Source organism: Vulpes lagopus, chromosome 5, assembly GCF_018345385.1.
Source record: "Vulpes lagopus strain Blue_001 chromosome 5, ASM1834538v1, whole genome shotgun sequence".
Lineage (NCBI taxonomy): Eukaryota > Metazoa > Chordata > Mammalia > Carnivora > Canidae > Vulpes > Vulpes lagopus.
The window spans coordinates 27,654,067-27,673,486 of NC_054828.1; the positions used below are offsets into that span (position 1 = coordinate 27,654,067).

At 46.8% G+C, this 19,420-nt stretch overlaps 1 protein-coding gene and 1 pseudogene across 3 annotated transcripts in view; both read left to right on the forward strand.

Annotated features, from left to right (window-relative positions):
• The window catches only part of CRACDL (CRACD like), a 128,524-nt gene that overhangs the window by 46,572 nt on the left and 62,532 nt on the right, over window positions 1–19,420 (forward strand). The gene's annotated exons all lie outside the window — the stretch shown is intronic.
• LOC121491746 lies at window positions 4,392–19,310 on the forward strand (annotated as a pseudogene).

The window sequence follows — 19,420 nt, forward strand, 5'->3', positions numbered from 1 at the left end:
CTTTTATTTGAACCATTTAATGGATCTTAATTTAATGTAAATATTTGCCTTTAATTGTTTTCAACAAATACCTCAGTGGAAGGGAAACGGCTTTTCACACTGAGGGAGCTCTGACTCAGGATAGATTAGGATTTTCCAGGGAACCACCAGCAGGGTAGAATGACAGTTCTCTGGGAATGGAGCTTTGAAGTTCAACTTGGTTCTTCCCCCTCTAGTGACTGCCAGACTACTGATTTACAGAGTAATTGTGAAGCTGTTGGCTTTCAAGGCTACCATGGAGCTCGAGGGCAGAGGGTTGGAATAAGGCAGGTTAAAATGCTCACTTCATACTAAGATTTAGCTGTGTCTCTTGATTAATGCTTCCTGGAGTGCTGCAAACCAACTTTGGTTAATAGCCAGAGTTGTGACAAAGTTGATTCTAACCCCTCACCCCCCCAGTTTTCTCGTTGCTTTTATGGAGGAAAGATTTTTTTTGGAGGCCCTTAGTCCACCACTTTTATTAATATCACCTGCTTACACTTTTATTATTAGAAGTATTTTGAGGGGCTCCTGGGTGGCTCAGTTAAGTGTCTGCCTTCAGCTTAGCTCATGATTTCCAGGTCCTGGGATGGAGCAAAACTTGCATCAGGCTCCCTGTTCAGCGGGCAGTCTGCTTCTCCCTCTGCCCCTCTGTGTCTTACCACGTGATCATGACCTGAGCCAAACGAAGGCAGAGGCTTAACCGACTGAGCCACCCAGGCATTCCAAATTCTGAGCTTCTAAAGGCCCTATCTTCATCTGCATTTCCAGTTCTTCCTAATGCAGCTTTACTGAGATAACTTTTTGTAACTCTTATCACACTGTCAGTCATATTTTTGTAGTCATTATTTGATTCTGAACTGTAAATATTCTTCCCATAGCATCACTGTGGCTTTTGGCTTTTATTTTTGCTAAGAAACAAAAAATGCACCTGCTACATGTTTTACCACAATAAAAAAAGGCAGTTGTTCTTCCCACCATCATCGGGGTTTAGCAGCTCCTTAGCATGGAATTGAAGGCCTTTACATCCCTGGTGTGTAGGGTGATGATATCCAAGTCTGGAGGTAAGACGCCATGCTAACTGAGCCCTTTCATCCAGTTGCTGGAGAATTCAGTCACTGAATTCACTGTCCAGCGACAGATTTCAGTGACTGTCTTGATGGAATCATCTCTGTAAAGTGCAGCCCCTGTTCTAGGGCTTCAGCTTCCTTCTGATGCTCCTGTAGGACAGATGCCTAATGGACACAGACACCCTTCCCACCCTCTTGTGCCTTTTTGTGCCAGGAGCCGTCTCACTATCCTCCTTGTGAGGTGAAGCCAACTCTATGGTCTCTTGTTTCTGGGGTGTGAGGACTGGGCAACCAGTCTCTAGAAAGCTCAGGTTCACCCTCCCATTTTTCAAGTGCCTGCAGGTGGGGATCAGATCATCCCTGCTTTGTTCTTTCCTCAGCTGCACTGAAGAGGCAGGGCTGTCCTGGTGGTGTGGCCAGGCAAGCTGGCTGTCAGTCATTGTGGGAGAGGGTGGCATTCAGGTCACCTCCACCTTACATCCCTTCCCCCTGCTTCCAACCCTGCACATTTCTTCGCTTAAGGCCAGCACATGAGGTTGTGATGGGTCCCTGGCTCCGGCTAGCCGTTGTCATGCCCTGTCCGTCTGCGCTGAGCCCCACGCCTAGCTCTGTGAGCTCTGTGGCGTCTGTCCTCTGGCTGGTGCAGGAATTTGCTGCCGCTGCACGCTCGCCCCCTTCAGTGCTGCTCAGTCCCTGGCAGGCAGCGGCCGGCAGGTGTCTGCTGCCGAGCACCAGCTCCTGCCCCGCGGGTCCCCTCACGCCCTCTGCTGGCCTGTGTCTCCAGGTGGATCCTGCACCCGTGGGGTCACCACCCCTCCCTCCCCGCACGGGCTGCTCCCTAGCCACAGATCATCTCCCGTGGGCGGCACTATTTCCACATCCCAGGGACTTAGGGACGGGACAGCCAGAGCAGGCCTTGTGTGTGGAGGTGGTGTGGGTGGGCGCCCATGTGCTGCATTCTGAGAGATGCCAAAAATAACAGTGAGCAGTGATCCCTCCCATTAGCTCCCATACTTCCTCTGTGCATTACATCACCTCGTTCTGTCCTCCACAACAGCCTGTGTGACAGTTCTTGTGAGAAGTGAGAAACTGAGGCCAGGCTGGAAAGTGACAGCCAGGACTCCAGTGCAGACAGCGCCTTGGTGCTCTTTCTGTTCTACTCAGGCCCAGCTTTTTCCCTCTGTTTTTTTGTGGATTTTTAAAAAAAGTTCTTATTTTAATTCCAGTTGGCATACAGTGTAGTATTAGTTTCAGGTGCACAGTATAGCCTTTCACCACTTCCATACGTCACGCGGTGCTCACCACAACGAGTGCTCCTCTCTCTATTTCGATGTCGAATTGTATCACCTCTGGTTCTTCATGCAAGTTGCACTTTGTGTTGGCACCGTACAAATGCAGTCTCCCCAACATGTTGTGGGCCAGTGGGAGCAGTGTGCGACTGCTTCTACCCCAGGCCAGGCTCCCAAGTGCAGGTCTCAAGGCCACCAGTGTCTGCACCTGAGAAACAACTTGTTTTTCCTACAACTCAGTTTCTTTTCTGCTTTGAGCTCCCAGGGGTGCTTGGCCACCAATCTCAATCTCAGCCAATGTGGTGTTCCTTCCAGCCCTCAGCAACCGTGAATAGCGTCTGTGTTCTGTGTTCTGAGAGGTGGCCTGTGGTGCTTGGTATCTGGATGGGAGAAATACTGCTGGTGCTGGCACCCTGGTATATCTGCTTGGCCCATCAAGACCTCTATTCTCCATCTTCTGTGCCAGTCACTGTGGGTTGGCACCAAGGCTTTCCTTGTTGTCATCTCTTTGAGTTTGGTGGCCTGCTCTACCCCAGGCCACCCCTGCCAAATAACTCAGGAGTTATTCGGCTGCCCTGCTTCTACTGGGGCTCAGGATGCCACATGACACAATAAGCCTTGCTTTCCTAAACCCCCTTTGTGACTTTTTCCACCCAAGAATCTTGTTGCCACTACCTGGGTCCACCTAAGTTTGTGTCACTGTTAAGGCCCTTGTCCTTCATCCTTTGCCAGATGGTTTTCCACCAGATGGAAGAGGTGAAGCCATCAGGATGCAATGGGCACATGCAAGGAATGGCACAGAGCTTAGAGTTGGCTTATTCTGCCGGCAACTGAGCTGTTCTTTGATGACCCTGACACAGAGGGGTCATGCCTTTGCCCCATGCAGATCTACAAGGAACACGGTGTGCTGATACCTGCTTTATCATTTGTCCCAACCTGTCCTGGTACAGCTGTCTTGAAAGTCTACCAAACCCCCTTGTCCTGCAGATCTAAAAGTGGAGCCAAATGAAGACTGTCTGTGACTTCAGAGGTTCAAATAGTTTGACATCACTTATCCAGCCCCTGTTTGTTCAGAGAATTAGTTGGGACTCTTTCTTTTGTAAATAAGGCTTGCAAAGGCTTGTCTGTCATTTAAAAAAAAAAGCAGCAGACTTTGTGGCTCATGTAGCTGGAACAGCATGGAAATCTGACTTTAGGAACAGCTGGATCCAGAACTCTACACGGAGCACCTGGGTGCATTTACTTTTCTCTCTTCATGTCTTGGTGCTTCTTTCCTCTCTAGACTCACATCCTCCTGGTCCCAGCAGACAAATATTTTCAGCAGTTCCATAAAATCTCTGAGTCTCTCTTTGGCCTGACATAAGTCTCGTGCCTGTCCCTGCAGCAGCCACTCTTGCCAGGGTCTGGAACTACGTTGACCTGGGCCATAGCTGTTGCTCCTGCCTCGGGCCACACTGTGTATTAAGAATCAGACTTCGGTAGGTTCTTACTAAGTCCATGAGCACACACAGTTTGCACCCCTGCTGCACCTCTGTGTTCAGTCATGCCCAGGAGTGGAATTGCTGCCCCTGCCAACCACTTGAAAATAGCATGCAGCCTGAATGGTCTTCACCTTCCCCTGCTGCATGGGTTTCTGTTCCTAAAAGACCACAGTCCTATTTTCCTTTGTTGGAACTTAAAACCCTTTAGCTAGTGGAGGCTGTGGCCTTGGATGCAGAGCCATGTGCTTCCCCCTCCACCCCCAGTTTGTGCTTTAGATGCATCACCCCAAGTGTTCCCTGGCTATCCCCTGGGGGCTGGAAAGCAGGCTGCCTCTTCCTCCAGAAGTCTGGTTTTCCAGCCCTTCTGAGTGCAGCCCAGCCATGAGTGTGGGGGTGGGGGGCGTGCAGGGGTCAATCTTCTGGGCTGCCCTAAGCCTGTATTGTAAGAGGCACCTCAGAAGAGGGCTGGACCAATGTGAAGAACCCTCTTCCCCCAACTAGTGATGCTGTGTGCCCAACTCCACCACAAGGCCATGGACCAGGCTACGCTGGAGGCCATGAACACTTCAATTGCCTGGATGGTGCAAGCACTAGACTTGGAGCAATTCCTTGTCCTTGTAGGAGAGTACTGTGTCCTTACACAGGGGTTGTGTGTCTCACCTGCAGGCTCACCTAATGACGTGAGGGCTGCATTCAGAGGTTTTTTTTTTTTTTTTTTTTTTTTAGATTTTATTTATTTACTCATGAGAAAGAGGCAGAGACATAGGCAGAGGGAGAAGCAGGCTCCCTGCAGGGAGATCCATGCAGGACTTGATCCCAAGACCCTGGGATTACAACCTAAGCTGAAGGCAGATGCTCAAGCACTGAGCCACCCAGGCGTCCCTGCTCTCAGAAGTCTTGATTCACCTCTGGGATAGTGGTTCTCCACCCTGGCTACATTTGAAATCACTAAGAAAATACTGACACCTGGGTCACACTGCCAGAAATGGGCTGGAGTTTTAAAATGTCCCCAAGTGATTGTGATGTGCAACCAGAGTTGGGAACAACCACTCTAATGTAGTGATTCTCAAACTTTGACACGCAGAGGAATCACCTGGGGATCTTGTTCCATTGGGGGTTGTGAGTGCATAGGTCTGGGTGGAGTCTGAGAGTCGGTCCCACTAACCAGCTCCTAGGTGATGCTGAGGCTGCTGGTCCCCAGAGGCAGTCAGTAGGGACAGGCGGATCTCTCCCTTGCACGGCAGTGGATGTGTCGATTTGGCCAGGCTGTTACCTGATGTAGCTCCCAGAGACCGTTCCGGAGAGGGGGCTCTCCAGAGCCCAGAGTGACTATCAGGCAGTCTGGGTCACTTCTTGCTGCAATGCCCTTGCCCTTGGAGAGAAACTAGGTGGGGACAGAAGCGAGTCTCCTAGCTGTGCAACCACCTGATCTGCTGCCAGAGACCTGGAAGTCCTGTTACTGCCTTAGGAGCAGGCACCCAGCAAACGTGCTCGGAAACAGCAGTCCCATGGTCTGCGGGCTCACAGATGCAGAGACCTCAGGAGCCCACCTCCACCCCGTACTTGTGCTGGCGTTTCCTACTTTTGCCAACTGCCACCAGGTGACGCTTTCTTTGATTAACGACTCAGAGTTGCCTGGAATGGACAAAACACTCCTAGTACTCAATTCAGCCAACATTTAAAGAGTAAATGTATATGAAATATGTACAGCAATTCTTTGCACATGGTGAGTTGCCATCACCATCAGGCCTTGGCTCACTAGAAGGTGGAATCTGAGAAATCCCCAGTGTTCTCACTTATTCACGAGGTCTTGCCAGATCAACACACCTGCCTTTCTGTGGTCACTTTCGTGTGCATCAGCCAAGTAAAGAATGCATGCAGGTTCTACTATAATGACTCTAGAACTGTACTTGGTGCCATGTCTGCAGATGACCCTGGCCAAGAGGAGGCTTACATGGTTTATATGTTGCAGTGTGTTCACTATGCATTGACTAAGCACCTGCTGCACACTTGGCACCTTGGGATATACAGAAAGAACCAGATTTATTGGTATTGTCCTCAAAGAATTCATTCTGACTGAGGAAGCTGGCTATGCCCCATGAGACTGCTATAGTCATTAATTGCTAAATGTTGTGTACTACACCCAACTCCATGGAAATAGTTCAGAAAATGGGGACTTCGCTGCTTATTTCAAGGTCTTCAAAAGAGAGAGAAGCTGCAACAATTTGGAATATCAGGTATCTTCACATAGCCAGCCAAATGTACGTTCATATTGCTCCATGTCCTTGCTCTCCGAGCGTGATGTCTCCAGATTACCGCATAGGAAGATATTTATGTCACACCCCACCAGCCCCCACATGTGAATCACACAGGAGCACTTTTTCAGAGAACCTTACCAAATGGCTCAAATAAAATAAACTATTTGAGAATATTTTTTTTCTTAGACATTCCAAAGAAAGTTAACAAAGTGAAAGACCTTATTAAAGGTGATTACGAGTTTATTACCTGATGAATGCTGCCCTTGGACTTTATATGCATCAGTGGGGAGGCCCACTCCTTCAGAACACCTACCTCAGGCCCCTACTATGTGTAGGCCTGAAGGCTATAGAGATGAAAAGAACTCATCTCTGACCTCGAGAAGCACAAGGCCCAGGAGCAGAGCGGTGTAAGAAATGATGTGACCGTCCAGGAGCTCCAAGGAAATATGCACAGTGCCCAGCAAGCACAAAGATTTCCCAGGGCCCTGGATGGTGGTAGAAGTTGCTGATGAGTGTGGGAGGTGAAGAGCAGGGGTTCCCTGTAGGTGTGCAGAGTCTCCAGTGTGGCTGCAAGTGAGTTTGTGGGGGAGTAGGCGGGAGATAAGGTAGATGGGGCCAGACGAGTGGTATTACCACCATACATCAAGAACTTGATGTTGAAAATATATTTTCAATATACGTTGTCCTCAGCTCAAACATATTTTATGTGTTGGCTGACTGGCACATCTTCACAGAAAAAGAAACTTGTGCCAATTTTACAGACCTTTATTTTTCAAAACTAATTTAATGGTCTGTTCGATATCCAATATGAGTCCAAACCACTCATATCATAATTGAAACTGAGGCCAAGAGAGGGCAATGATTCATTCCAAGTCATTGAGCTGGTTTAGTAGGTAGTTAGTGGTTGAGCCAAGCTAGAACCATTCTATAGATTGTTGCCACTCCTGCCAACAGTGTAGCTGCCCCCAGGCAGCTGGCCGTGACTTCCTGGAGGCCTGTGTGGGGAACAATCTGAGGAAGATGCTGTGGTTGATTATTGATGTCTGTCAAGGGCAAGTGATGGAAGAGTGGCTATGAGTGTACCCAGGGTTGCCACTGCACCTTATCTTCCCTTGTGATGATAAAAATGAAGTCGTACAGAAAGCAGGAACTGTTCTTAGTTGACAACCTTAAAAATTAGACTTCCAGTACGTTCATGTAAGTCAGTGACTGTTTATTGGGCTCTAACAGAGCCCACGGTGCTGTGAACACAAAGCTGCATCCCACATAGCCTGGCCCTTACTCTGCTCACCGTCTCAGGGCCAAAGCCGTGCTTAGTAGGGAACATCGGCAGCTTGTAACAGGATGAGAAAACTGTGAAAAGTAATTTAACAGATTTATGTTCTGTGGTGCATTTGTACTGCTTGTCTAAATAAACTGTTTTCTAAGTTAACTTAAAAACGAGCTACTATTTTAATACCTAAACTGGCAAGGCAATTTTAGACCTGTAAAGGCATTAAAATAGTATTACCTATATCTTTACATGATTAAAAAAAAAAAAACAAAAAACAAAAACAAAAAACAACCAAAGGCAAACAAGCCCAGACATAGAATTTGTCTTCCGTAATTTTACAGTTTCCTCAAATCTTCACATCTAATTCCAAACCTGAATGTTCTCCAATTCAAAGAGATCACTGGAGCATTCTGGGCTTTTGCTTTCAAAAACAGGAAGCTAGTTTTTGGGCTTGTGGCTTCCCCCAGGATCAAGATGGCTGATGGGAAATCTGAGAATCAACCTAGAGGGAAGTGAACAGACCAGCAGGCCACATTGTGTGGTGACAAAAGGTGTCATGCATGCCCAAGAGGACAAATCCTTGGCAGCTGCAGCCACTACGTAATCAGATCTCCAAAGTGCAGGCCATCAGGGACAAATGTGTAATTTCCTTGGCTGCCTAGTTCCTGCTTTTTTCTTTTCTTTTCTTTTCTTTTCTTTTCTTTTTTCTTTTCTTTTCTTTTCTTTCTTTTCTTTTCTTTCTTTTCTTTTCTTTTCTTTCTTTTCTTTTCTTTTCTTTCTTTTCTTTTTTTTCTTTCTTTCTTTTTTTCTTTCTTTCTTTCTTTCTTTCTTTCTTTCTTTCTTTCTTTCTTTCTTTCTTCTTTCTTTCTAATACATGCAGATACTTGCATCTCTTTACTTCTGTCAGCACAGCCAAAACCCATTCTGTTAGTCCTTTGCAGTGTGTTATTTCCAGCAATTCTTGATGCCCCACATAGAACCATCTATGTCTGTGTGTTACTTCTCAGGCCACGTGGTCCTGAAGCAAAGTCTGCCCAGTGCCGGCCAGCTGGTCGCATGAATGGGATAATAGCTCACTCTCCTGGGCCTGCTCTCTTCCTTCCTGTGCTGTCCCTGTCGGCTGGGGCCTTGCCCTCTTCCCTCTGTCAGAGATAGCAGGGAGCATCCTCAGCAGAGCAGAGAGACCTTGGCATCCCTGGGAGTTGGGAGGATGGGCCAGGATGTGCTGAGGGTGACCAGCCCCATGTGGCTCAGGGTGGAGGGACTTGTGCCCGGCAGCCTATGCAGAAAGCCTCCTGATTCTCAGCTCGGGTCCTGCCCTCAGGTGTCATTTTGCGGTTTCCACAGAGGTGTGTTCAGCCAGAACCATGAAAAAACTGTCAGTGTGGCAACATGATCTACAGCTACTCTTTCTGGGTAGTTGTTGGGTTTTGGGTTTTGTTTGCTTGTTTGTTTTTGGCTTCAGTTAAAATCGGTATAACTCATGATGGCCATTGGGTTCTTTATAACGCCACTTTGGGATAGTAAGCAAGTAACAGACCCAAACGTGACACTTCCCTCTTTGTGAAGGTCAACTCTGAACAGCACAAAGCACGGGAAGATTTTGGAGTTGCCTACCTCACTTCTGACGCTTATAAATAGCTACTCTAAGTCATTTAAACGCTCAATTGAGCTGTGGGGCCCTTAATTGTTTGGTTTGACTGCTTTTGTGGCTGAAAGGAATTTATTAATAGTGGACCCATCTTTCGTATTGGTGTTTAAACAGCCTGAATGTTCCAAGTGGTATGTGAGGAAAAGCACGTTGTGATGTTTTTAAAGTCCCAAGAGTGTGTGAGGGCTACTCTAGAGGCACAGAGAGGCTACATGGCATGTCGTGTGGGGTCTTGCCCAGCTGGGTTCCTGGGAGGCCCTCAGAGACCTCGGTTCTGCATCCCTGCCCCTGGCCAGTTTTGGGGGGGCGGGGAGGTCAGAGCACCATGTGGTGGTCCCTGTGTGAGGGACCTGCCAGAGGGCGTGAGAGGTAGTGGAACCAGAAGGGAAGCTGTGTCCTGTGACAGAGGCTCGCCGTGGGCCAGCCCGCGTGGACGTGCCTTGCCTGGGCCGAGATGCTCGCCTTCATTGCTGTTCGGTGATCTGAGGTTCCACAATGGTAGCTTCTCCTCCAGCTCTGACACAGAAATGAGGTGGGGACATGGGGAATAAGTGTGAAAGTGCCTTGGGAATGACAGAAATGACCTCTCACAAATAAGCTCTTGGTTCTAAGCAGCTGAGATCCTCTCGAGTGCCTGGCCTTGGGCAGGAACTTCCACTCCCAGTGGCCCGGCTCCAGCACCCCATCCTCAGGCTGCCAAGTCAGAAAACCGAGACTCAGGGTGGGAAGCTCACAACTCCAGATCCCAGGCCCCAAGTCCTGGGCTCCTTACAGCCCCTGCCTTGTCTTCAAAAGCAACTATCGGAACTTCTCCTGATTATGAACCAACATACAGTTTCAATCAGAAAAATTGCAAAAACCTTGAAAAGCGCAAAAGAAAAGCTTTAAATACATATAATTCTGTGGCCCAGACATAACTGCAGGTCACATCTTTTTGTGGTCCTTCCATATTCCTCTTATGCATCCAGAGAGTTTAAACAAATAATGGGTTTTACTGCACACACTTTTATAGCACAGTGCTTGTCAATGGAGGGCCCATGGACAGCATCATTGGCATCACCCAGGGACTTGTTAGAAATACAAGACTCTCAGGCCCTGCCCCAGATTGAAGCAAAACCTGTGGTGGAAGCCTTCGGATGACATGTGGAAGCGCTGCTCTAGGCCACTTCTCCCCAGCACAGTGAACTGTGGGCATTCTTCTGTGTCCATCGATATTTTCATGTAACAGAATCTTGTTTGTGACTAGCTAGCGTTCCCTCATATGGCAGTGTCGCAGCACTGTAACCAGTTTCCTGCTGATGAGCCTTTGAAATGTTCCCAAGGGCTGCCATATGATCTCAAGACAAATTCTTAGAAGTGCTATTACCAGATCAGAAAAGATTTTGAGGGCTATTGATCCATGCTGCCAGAGTGTAAGCCCCAGGAGGATATAGCTTGACCATCACTCTCACTCCTGGCCTGCACTTCTTAGGAGGCAGTTGCTCTCATGGGAGAGAGCTCACACTTGGGTGAGGTACAGACTTTGATTTGAGTGTTACATTTTCCACTTCCTGGCTCAGTGGTCTTGGACCGGTTGCTTAACTTCTCTGATCCTGTTTTCTCACCTGTAAAAAGGAGATGAGATACACTGTTTAATTCAGAGAGATTTGTGAGCATTAAATGAGAGTATAAACCATCTGGGACCTGGGACCTGCTTTATTCTCTTCCCTCTGAGTAAAATGAGCCCAGAGGCCTGACGCAAAACCCTTTGATTTCCTTGCATAAAAGATTTTCTGTTGGGGTTTATAGACTCCATTATAATAGGAATGCACCAGGGGTGTTATTGGTCTTGTCGTTTGGGCACTGCAAAGAAGGGCAAAGAAAGAGCCAAAGAAACAAAATTCCTGAACATTTTTCTTGAAATTGAGCAGAGGTTAAAGATGTACAAACAGTGCCATGGAGCGCACACTGGAAGGGGGTGCAGAGGTGTGTGTGCCTGTGCAAGCAGGTTGGAACGCATCTTCCTCTCCTGCTCCTCGGGGTACTTCTTGGTCCCCGAGCCATCCAGCACCGTGACCCCACAATCGGGCAGGTTCATAGGCTCAGAGTTCCGTGAGGCTGATGCAGGCTGGCCTCGAGCAGGAGTGGGTTGCTGCTGTGGGTCTGGCTGGGTTTGACCAGCTGGGGCCTCTGGGGGAGTGCTGTTAGCTGGGATCTCTAAGACCCCAGCCCCGACTAACCCTAACCCTGACCCTTCAGTAGTTTAACCTACTGCATGGGCCCCTGAACCACCTACAGGATACAGGCGACCCTGCCAGCCTATTGTCCCTTTTCCAGGAGAAAGCTGAACCCTGAGCAGTGGACTCCTGTTGGCATCGAGGCAGCAGGCCTTCAGCCTCGAAAGCACACAAAGGCGAGTATGTGTAAAATCCTTCAGAGCTCTTGGTGATCATTTTCCAAGTCACTGCTTTCTTTTGGCACCGTCACATACATGGGTCATGCTTTATTGTTTAAATTGTGAACCATCTGACTAGAATTTTATATAGAGGCATTTTGGAAAACAGAAAAGCAAGCTAGGATTTTCTTAGAAACATCTTCAGAAGTCACTGTCTCACCCCTGCCACCGTTGCTGCCCCCTTGCTGCTTGGTTTCAGTGATAATCCAGAATCACACTTGTTCTCTAGAGCCTTCTGCCAGCCCTCCAGACGTTGCCTGGAAACTGCTGACCGTCCTGGTTAGCAGTCTTTAGACATTGGACCAACTCAAGGCAGGCGACGTTGCGAAGCTGGGTTGCCGCCAGTGTCTGTCACTCATAAGTGGCTCAGCTGCAGATGTCAGAGAGGACATCACCTGGGGAGGCCAGCTTTGTGCTGGGGAAAGGCCAGAAAGCCTCCCCAAGCAGGTGATTTCCCCCGTGGTGTGGTCTGTGCACCTGCCAGGTGTGGTCTTGAGCAGGAGCGCTGGGAGTCCTGTCACTGCCACACAGGGAGTGGGGTGAGCCGGTACCCGGTAACACAAGCATTTGGAAAACAGTTCACAAAACCTGTTGTGAACCTGAGATAACATGATGGGTTTTTAAGAACAAAGAACAGAGAAACGCAGAGCTAAGGAGCACATGTTGGGTGGCAGAGACGATTATGTCCCCAACGGTGGCTCCTCGCTCTGCAGACACGCTTCAAGGGGGACAGGCCGTGCCGTGTGTTCCTGGTGCTGGAATGAGAGGGAGGCATCAGATTTGGCTGTGTTTGGCTCAGAATCTGCTTGGAATTTTTTCAGCATTGGATCTCATTTCTTCCTGGGATCAGCCCCTACCCAGATGGAAAAGGCAACCTTATCCTGTCATTGTCCTTTGCCCGCCTGTGGCGACCCCAGGGAAACAAAGCCCAGGTTTGTTATTTTTCATCCTCAGCAAGCTGGCAGTGACTCCACTTAGAGGGAGGCAGGTGCCAGCTCTGGACCAACTTCCTGCAGTGTCACCCCTGGCCTTCCAGACTCGGAGAGAAAGCAGCAGTGCATGTGTTTCTTTGCTTTTACTGCTGGGTCTTCACACCTGCACTGGGGGCTTGTGAGGACCTCAGGAGTGGCTGTGGTTGGCAGAGGCCCCACTCCCTGGTGTCCAGGCCCAGTGAGACTGCTTGGGGAGATAGGGAAGAAGGCTCTGGATCAGCACCCAGTGGCATCGCAAGGGCCCTAAGCCACTGCAGGATGTGGGGGATGGACGGGGAAGGCCCTCTCTTCTGCCTGCTGCTGGTCCCCAGCAGGATGGAAGTGTGGGAGGCTTACTCAGCATCCACAGGGTGGCTTCCTTTTAGCAGCGCCTCAGGCCTGAGCCAAGGTGGGCTTCTGAGCACAGAGAGACGCAGGTGTGTGTGTGTGTGCGCGCACGCGCGCGCACGCGTGTGTGTGCACCACAGCTGCCGTCCCCTGGGGCAAAAGAATAGACCTTCAGTATCTAATGCCAGGTTTTCTAGTATGTTTCTGACCTCCTTCATTACAGACATTAATTTATCTCCTTGGGTTGTGTGGATTCTGGGACAAAATAATGAATTTCTTTGTGACACATGCATATATTGCGAGGGGAACAGGGAGCGGAAGTGGGGTTAGGGGAATGAAAAGAAGAGAAAGGCAGAGGGGAAGAGGATTGGCAACACAGAGCATTTTTTTCTTTTTAGAGATTTTATTTATTCATGAGAGACACAGAGAGAGAGGCAGAGACATTGGCAGGGGAGAAGCAGGCTCCCTGTGGGGAGCCCAATTCAGGACTTGATCCCAGGACTCCGGGATCACGCCCTGAGCCAAAGGCAGATGCTCAATCACTGAGCCACCCAGGTGTCCCAACACAGAGCATTTTACTCTTAATGTGCCACGCCTGAAGCTTGGGTCCACATGGCACAGTGTGTACACTTTGGGTGATGGGAAGAAAGCAGAGCTCAGAGTGAAAGACCATTAGAATTATTGCTGTGCTCAAAGACCCAGCACCAGGGGCTTACAGACTGAGCTGTGGCAGATGCCCCGCTGTCCCACTGCCCTCATCCTCTGAAGGTGTGCAGTTCTCAGTGCGTTTGACCTGTCATGGGGGAACACAGGGAAGCAGAGCAGTGGCATGACTTAAATTCATTTGATCAGGGTAAAAGAGTCGCACGTCTTATTCACCAGATGGAAAGATTCCCAGTAAGGCAGCCCCTGTCCATCCAGGTGATTGTCACCTCTGCACGTCACTTGGGCTGGTTGGACGGTGTTGGCATGTAGATGGTGCCCCTTCAGCTGCACACACACATCTTGGCAATGTGGGGGATGCTTGGGGGCTTGGGGGCAGATGGTCCACCTGGCTGAGCCTCCCTCTCTGCTTTTGTTACAATGGGGACAGTAGCCCAGCATTTTAGGGTTCCTTTGTACTGTGTAAAGCCCTGTCCGTGGAAGTCCTCATCATTGTTCTTGTTTCATAAAAATCTTTTTACTGATAATTACTCAACCTCAGTGCCTGAGTCTGCCTATTTTGAGTGGGCCGGAATGAGGGGTGGTGTTATGTCTCCTTATTAATAGCCCTTGGAGCATGACTTCCTACTAAAAGGAAAAAAATCTCAGCTCTGCATCTGCCGTGCTGCAGAAATGCCAATCACATATGTAACATCCTAGATAAATTAAGCTGTGAGAGCTTTCTTCATGTTCTTACTTTTTGATATACATGCATTTGAAAAGGGAGTTTACGGGGCTGCCTGAGTGTCTCAGTCAGTTAACTGTCTGCCTTTGGCTCAGGTCATGATCCCAGGGTCCTGGGGCCAGCCTGTGTTGGGCTTCCTGCTTAGTGAGGAGCCTGCTTCTCCCTCTCCCTCTGCCCCTACCCCTGCTCCTGTGCACTCATGTGCCCTCTCTCTCTCTCTCTCTCTGCCTTTCTCAAATAAATAAAATCTTTTTAAAATGGAGAGTTTATCATCTCAGTAAACTGATGACATTAAATATGGCCCAGCCCTGGTAAAGCTTCTCTGTGCCCTGGGTTCCAGTGGCCCATTTGTCAGGTGTATGTGCAGCAGTCAGCACAAGGCACAGCTCTCTCTCCAAGATGGAAAAGTTTCTAAGTTACATACCCTCTTGGCAAGATATCCCCAGCATTAGAGTGAATTTATATCCTATTTTCCCAAGAATTATGCAAATACAATATCTAAATTAAGGTTGCAAAGTTTGAAGCTCTTATGCCTACCTATTTTTGAAGTAATAGTTTTGTTAAAGTCTCTAATAGAATTTTTTTTTTAGTTGAATAACCTGAGAATGTCTAAACTAATGTTCCTCAAATCTCATATGAAAACCTCCACTTCTGGTTGTGTAAAAACGGGTTCCTCCTGCAGGAGCTGTCGTGCATCACAGTCTGAGACATAAGGTTTATTGAGGAGTATTCATGTAGGCTTAGGCTTCATGTGTGAGCACAGGTTCACGTGTGGGTGTCTACGTATATACACCGCGCTGTGTGCATTTCCAGCTAAGTAGCAGATCAAGTCACCCATTTACAAGGATTCTGAATACCAGGAAATCAACTGTTATGTAAATTTCAGAAATGGTGTTGGTGATCTTCCATAAGATACTTGTTGACTCGCTTACAAACTGTGCTGTTTATCTCGTGGATTATTGAGTTTGTGTGAACGAAACTCATCATACCTTTGCAAAGAAACAGCCCAGTGAATTGTGGCCCATGGCCCCATTCTTTGTGGAATCCCTCGCTGTTCTTGAGCAGGCCGTAGCCAAAGGGAAGCCTGACGATGGGAGCAAGGCATCTGGAGCAGGAAGGTCCTCTGCATTGGTATTCCTTCACTCCTGAGGGCCATTGAACTTTAGCTCTGCATGGGTGTCCCTAAGTCATGTCTAAAGGAAGACAGTGGGCAAGCAGAACTCAGGCTGAAGAAACGTGACATAGTTTAGCTAAGTGGCCTTGGGAATTGACTGAGTAGTGGATGCTGTTTCATTTTTATCAGGAGGTGATTCTTTTGGCTAGCAAGTGTTATAAGTGCCTTTGGTTCATGCATCCATTCATCCACTCATCAGCGTTTACTGAGCACCTTGTATGGCAGTACCATGCTGGTGCACATTCTCTATCCTCAAGGAGTTAGTCTTCATGTTTCGATACAGGATGACTTGCTTCTCCAGGCCAAGCTTAATTTTATTTTTTCATAAGATAAACAATTACAGGATACTGGAAGCTTCAAAACTGACCACCCAGTATATTCCTTCATTCTTCCCTTTTGTTCTAGTCAAAGCACTGTCACTCAGTATCTGAGTTCTCTGGTTTCAGCCCTTTGCTTATAAGGCCTCTTGGCTTTCTTTTCTCCCAAATGTCAAAGTGGATCTCTTTCTCCTCTTTGTCCTTTCTGACAGGTAGACAAAGAAGGTTTTGCGCACACACATCTAGGTGTCAGAGAAATGGCTGTGATGATTCCAGCCTTGACACCCCTGTCACTTTGGGGTGGGTACAGTGGTCAAGTCCTCTGCTCTGAAGGATAATAATATATATCGTGAATCACTAAGTTGCCACAATTTTTGAAGAGAGATTTCTCACAGGAACTTTGCGAGCATTACACATTCCATTTGCCTCAGTAATGTGAAATTTATTTTTCTAAAAAAGGTACAGGCAGATTCTGGTGTGACTCACTAGAGAACAATAGTTAAGTCACAATTTATTTTTGTCTTTTTCCCCACAACGAGGAAAAATTGATTAAATGTATAGGGATTGTAAGCAGGTTTAAATCTACAAAGCAGAACTGGATCAGAGAATCATGCAAACACAGATATGATTATAATTGGCAAGTGCCATGAACAGGTATGTTGTGGGAGGTCCTGGGTCATCCTGAAGGGGCATATCAGTCTTCTTGAGGAAGCAGAATTGAGGATAAGTAGGAGTTAATAAGAAAAGGAGGGCATGAGGGCAGGGAAGAGCATGTTCAAGCAGAGGGAACAGCATCTGCAAAGGCCCCAGGCTGGAAGGAAATGGAACGTTGTGGGAAGGGAAAGTAGAGCCAGGGCGCACATTTATGCCATTTGTGCACAGGGCCTCTGGCTGAAATCCAGGCCGCCTACCCTTCTTGTCCACGCTCAGATTTACCTACATGTATATTGTTCTCCATTCCTACCCACATCTCCAAAGCTTCCATCTGAGATCATATCCTTCTTCCTTTAATATTTGTTTTAGTTTGGGATTGCTGGAGACAAACATTTCATGTCACCTTTTCCGAAAAGCTCTTTATTTTACCCTTTTTTTTTCTGGTAACACTTTTTTCCCCCAGAAGCTGTACTGACATATAATCCATGTACCATAAACTTCACCTGTTTAAAATGCACTGTCTACAGGTTTTAGAGTATTTATAGAGTTGTGCAACTGTGAGCATAATCTAATTTTAGAACATACTCATCTCACCCAAAAGAAACCTTGTGCCCATTAGCAGTCACTTCCCACTCCACTTCTCTTCCCTCAGCACCCCATTCCCCAGCCCTAGGCAAATGCTAATCTACTTTCCATCTCTAGGGATTTGCCTATTCTGGATATTTCATAGAGGTTGTAGTCTTTTGTGTTGGCTTCTTTCACCTAGCATAGTGTGTTCAAGGTTGATCCATGTTGCAGCATGAATAGTACTTCATTCCTTTATATGGCTGAATAATAGTCCATTATATGTATATACCACATTTTTAAAAAGATGTTTTATGTATTTATTCATGAGAGACATAGAGAGAGAAGCAGAAATGTAGCAGAGTGGAACTCGATCGCAAGACCCTGGGATCATGCCCTGAGCCGAAGGCAGACACTAAACCACTGAGCCACCCAGGTGCCCCTATACCACATTTTTTATTTGGTCATCAATTCATGAACATATAGGTTATTTCTACTTTTTGTTTATTATAAGTAATGCTGCTATGAACATTGGTGTGCAAGTTTTTGTGTGCACTTTTTTCATTTTTTCTTGTTATAAAATACACACCACAGAAAATCATCGTAACCATTTTTAAGTGTACAGTTCAGTGGGATTAAGTACATTTTTATTGTCATGCAACCATCCCTACTTTCCATCTCCAGAATGCTTTTCATCTTGCAAAACAGAAAGTCTATTCCCATTAAGCAGTCACTCCCTATTATGGCTTCCCCTAGCCCCTGCAAACCACAATTCTACTTTATGTCTCTATGATTTTGATTCTTCTAAGTAGTAGAATAATACAGCATTTGTCTTTTCATGATTTATTTCACTTAGCATAATGTCCTGAAGGTTCATCATGTTGTAGCTTATTTCAGAATTGGCTTCCTTTTAAGACTGATAAGGAAAAACTTTCTTCTGTCATTTTGCTATTTTTTCTAAACCTTATAGATTTCTTTTATCTCTAATTTCATGCATTTCTTTTGTGTTTAGTTGATTTTTTGGTAGTGAAATGTTTCAGTTCCTTTCTCCTTTCCTTTTGTACTTACTCCATAGCTATATTCCTTGTGGTTCCCATGGGAATAACACTTAACATCCTAACACTTTAATTTGAATTTATACCATCTTAACTTCAGTAACACCCCAGTCCTCTTACATGTCTGTCTCCATTCATTTCAGTTGTTGATGTCACAGAATAACATCTTTATACATTGTGTGTCCAAAAAATAAACTAATAATCTTTAAAAATACGTTAGTCTCTTATATAGTGTAGAAAACAAAATGCAGAGTTACAAACCAAAGCTACAACACTGCTGGCTCTTAGACTACTCATTGCTTTTTTATTTATTTTTTTCACTTTTTAAAAAGGTTTTATTTATTTATTCGTAAGAGACACAGAGAGAGACTGAGAGAAAAAGGGAGACACAGGCAGAGGGAGAAGCAGGCTCCATGCAGGGAGCCTGATGCAGAACTCAATCCCGGGACTCCAAGGTCACTCCCTGGACCGAAGGCAGGTGCCAAACCACTGAGCCACCCAGGGATTCCCCCTCATTGCTTTTTTAAAAAGCAGGGGTACCTGGCTGACTCAGTCAGTAGAGCATGGGACTCTTGATTTCAAGGTCACAAGCTTGACCCCCAGGTTGAGTGTGGAAGTCTGCTTAAAATAAAAAGAATTTATTTTATTTTTTTTTTTTTAAAAAGAATTTAAAGAATAAAGAAGTAGGTTACTTCTCTTAGAAAAATGAAAATAAAAATAAATTAGTAATGTGTTAGCCTTGAGTTCTTTCTTTTCACCACTGTGGCCACTGCTATAAGTATATTCAGGCTTTAGAAGAGGCTTGCCTCTGGTGTCCTCCATTATGGCAAAAAGAAGGTCTGGTTAGATCTCAGTGAGACCAGTGTAATTGCCAATGCCAACTCCCACCAGCAATTCTGGAAGCTGATTAAAGATGGGCTGATCATCTGGGAGCATGTGACTATCCATTCCTGGGCTGAATGGCAGAGAAACATTTTGGCCCCACAGGAAAGGCAGGCATATGGGCATAGAGAAGTGAAAGAGTACTGGTAGCACTCAGATGACCAAGAAGGTAACCTGGATGAGGAGGATGAGAATTCTGCGCTGGCTGCTCAGAGGATACTGTGAATCTAGGAAGATTGACCACCACATGTATCACAGCCTATACCTGAAAGTAAAGGTAGCATGTTGAAAAATAAACAGATTCTCATGGAACACATCCGTAAGCTGAAGTCAGATAAGGCTCACAAGAACCTTCTGGCTGACCAGGCTGAGGCCTGCAGGTCTAAGTCCAAGAAAGCACTTAAGTAAGTGCCTTGAAGAGTGGCTCCAGACCAGGAAGGAGGAAATTGTGACTCTGTCCAAGGAGAAGGAGGCCAAGAGTTAAAGCTCCGCCTCTTCTGTCTCTACATTGTGGCCTTGGCAGTTACATAGATCGATCATTCAATGAAACAAATTTTATCTGCCAGGAAAAGAAATTAGTCTCTTAAATCATCT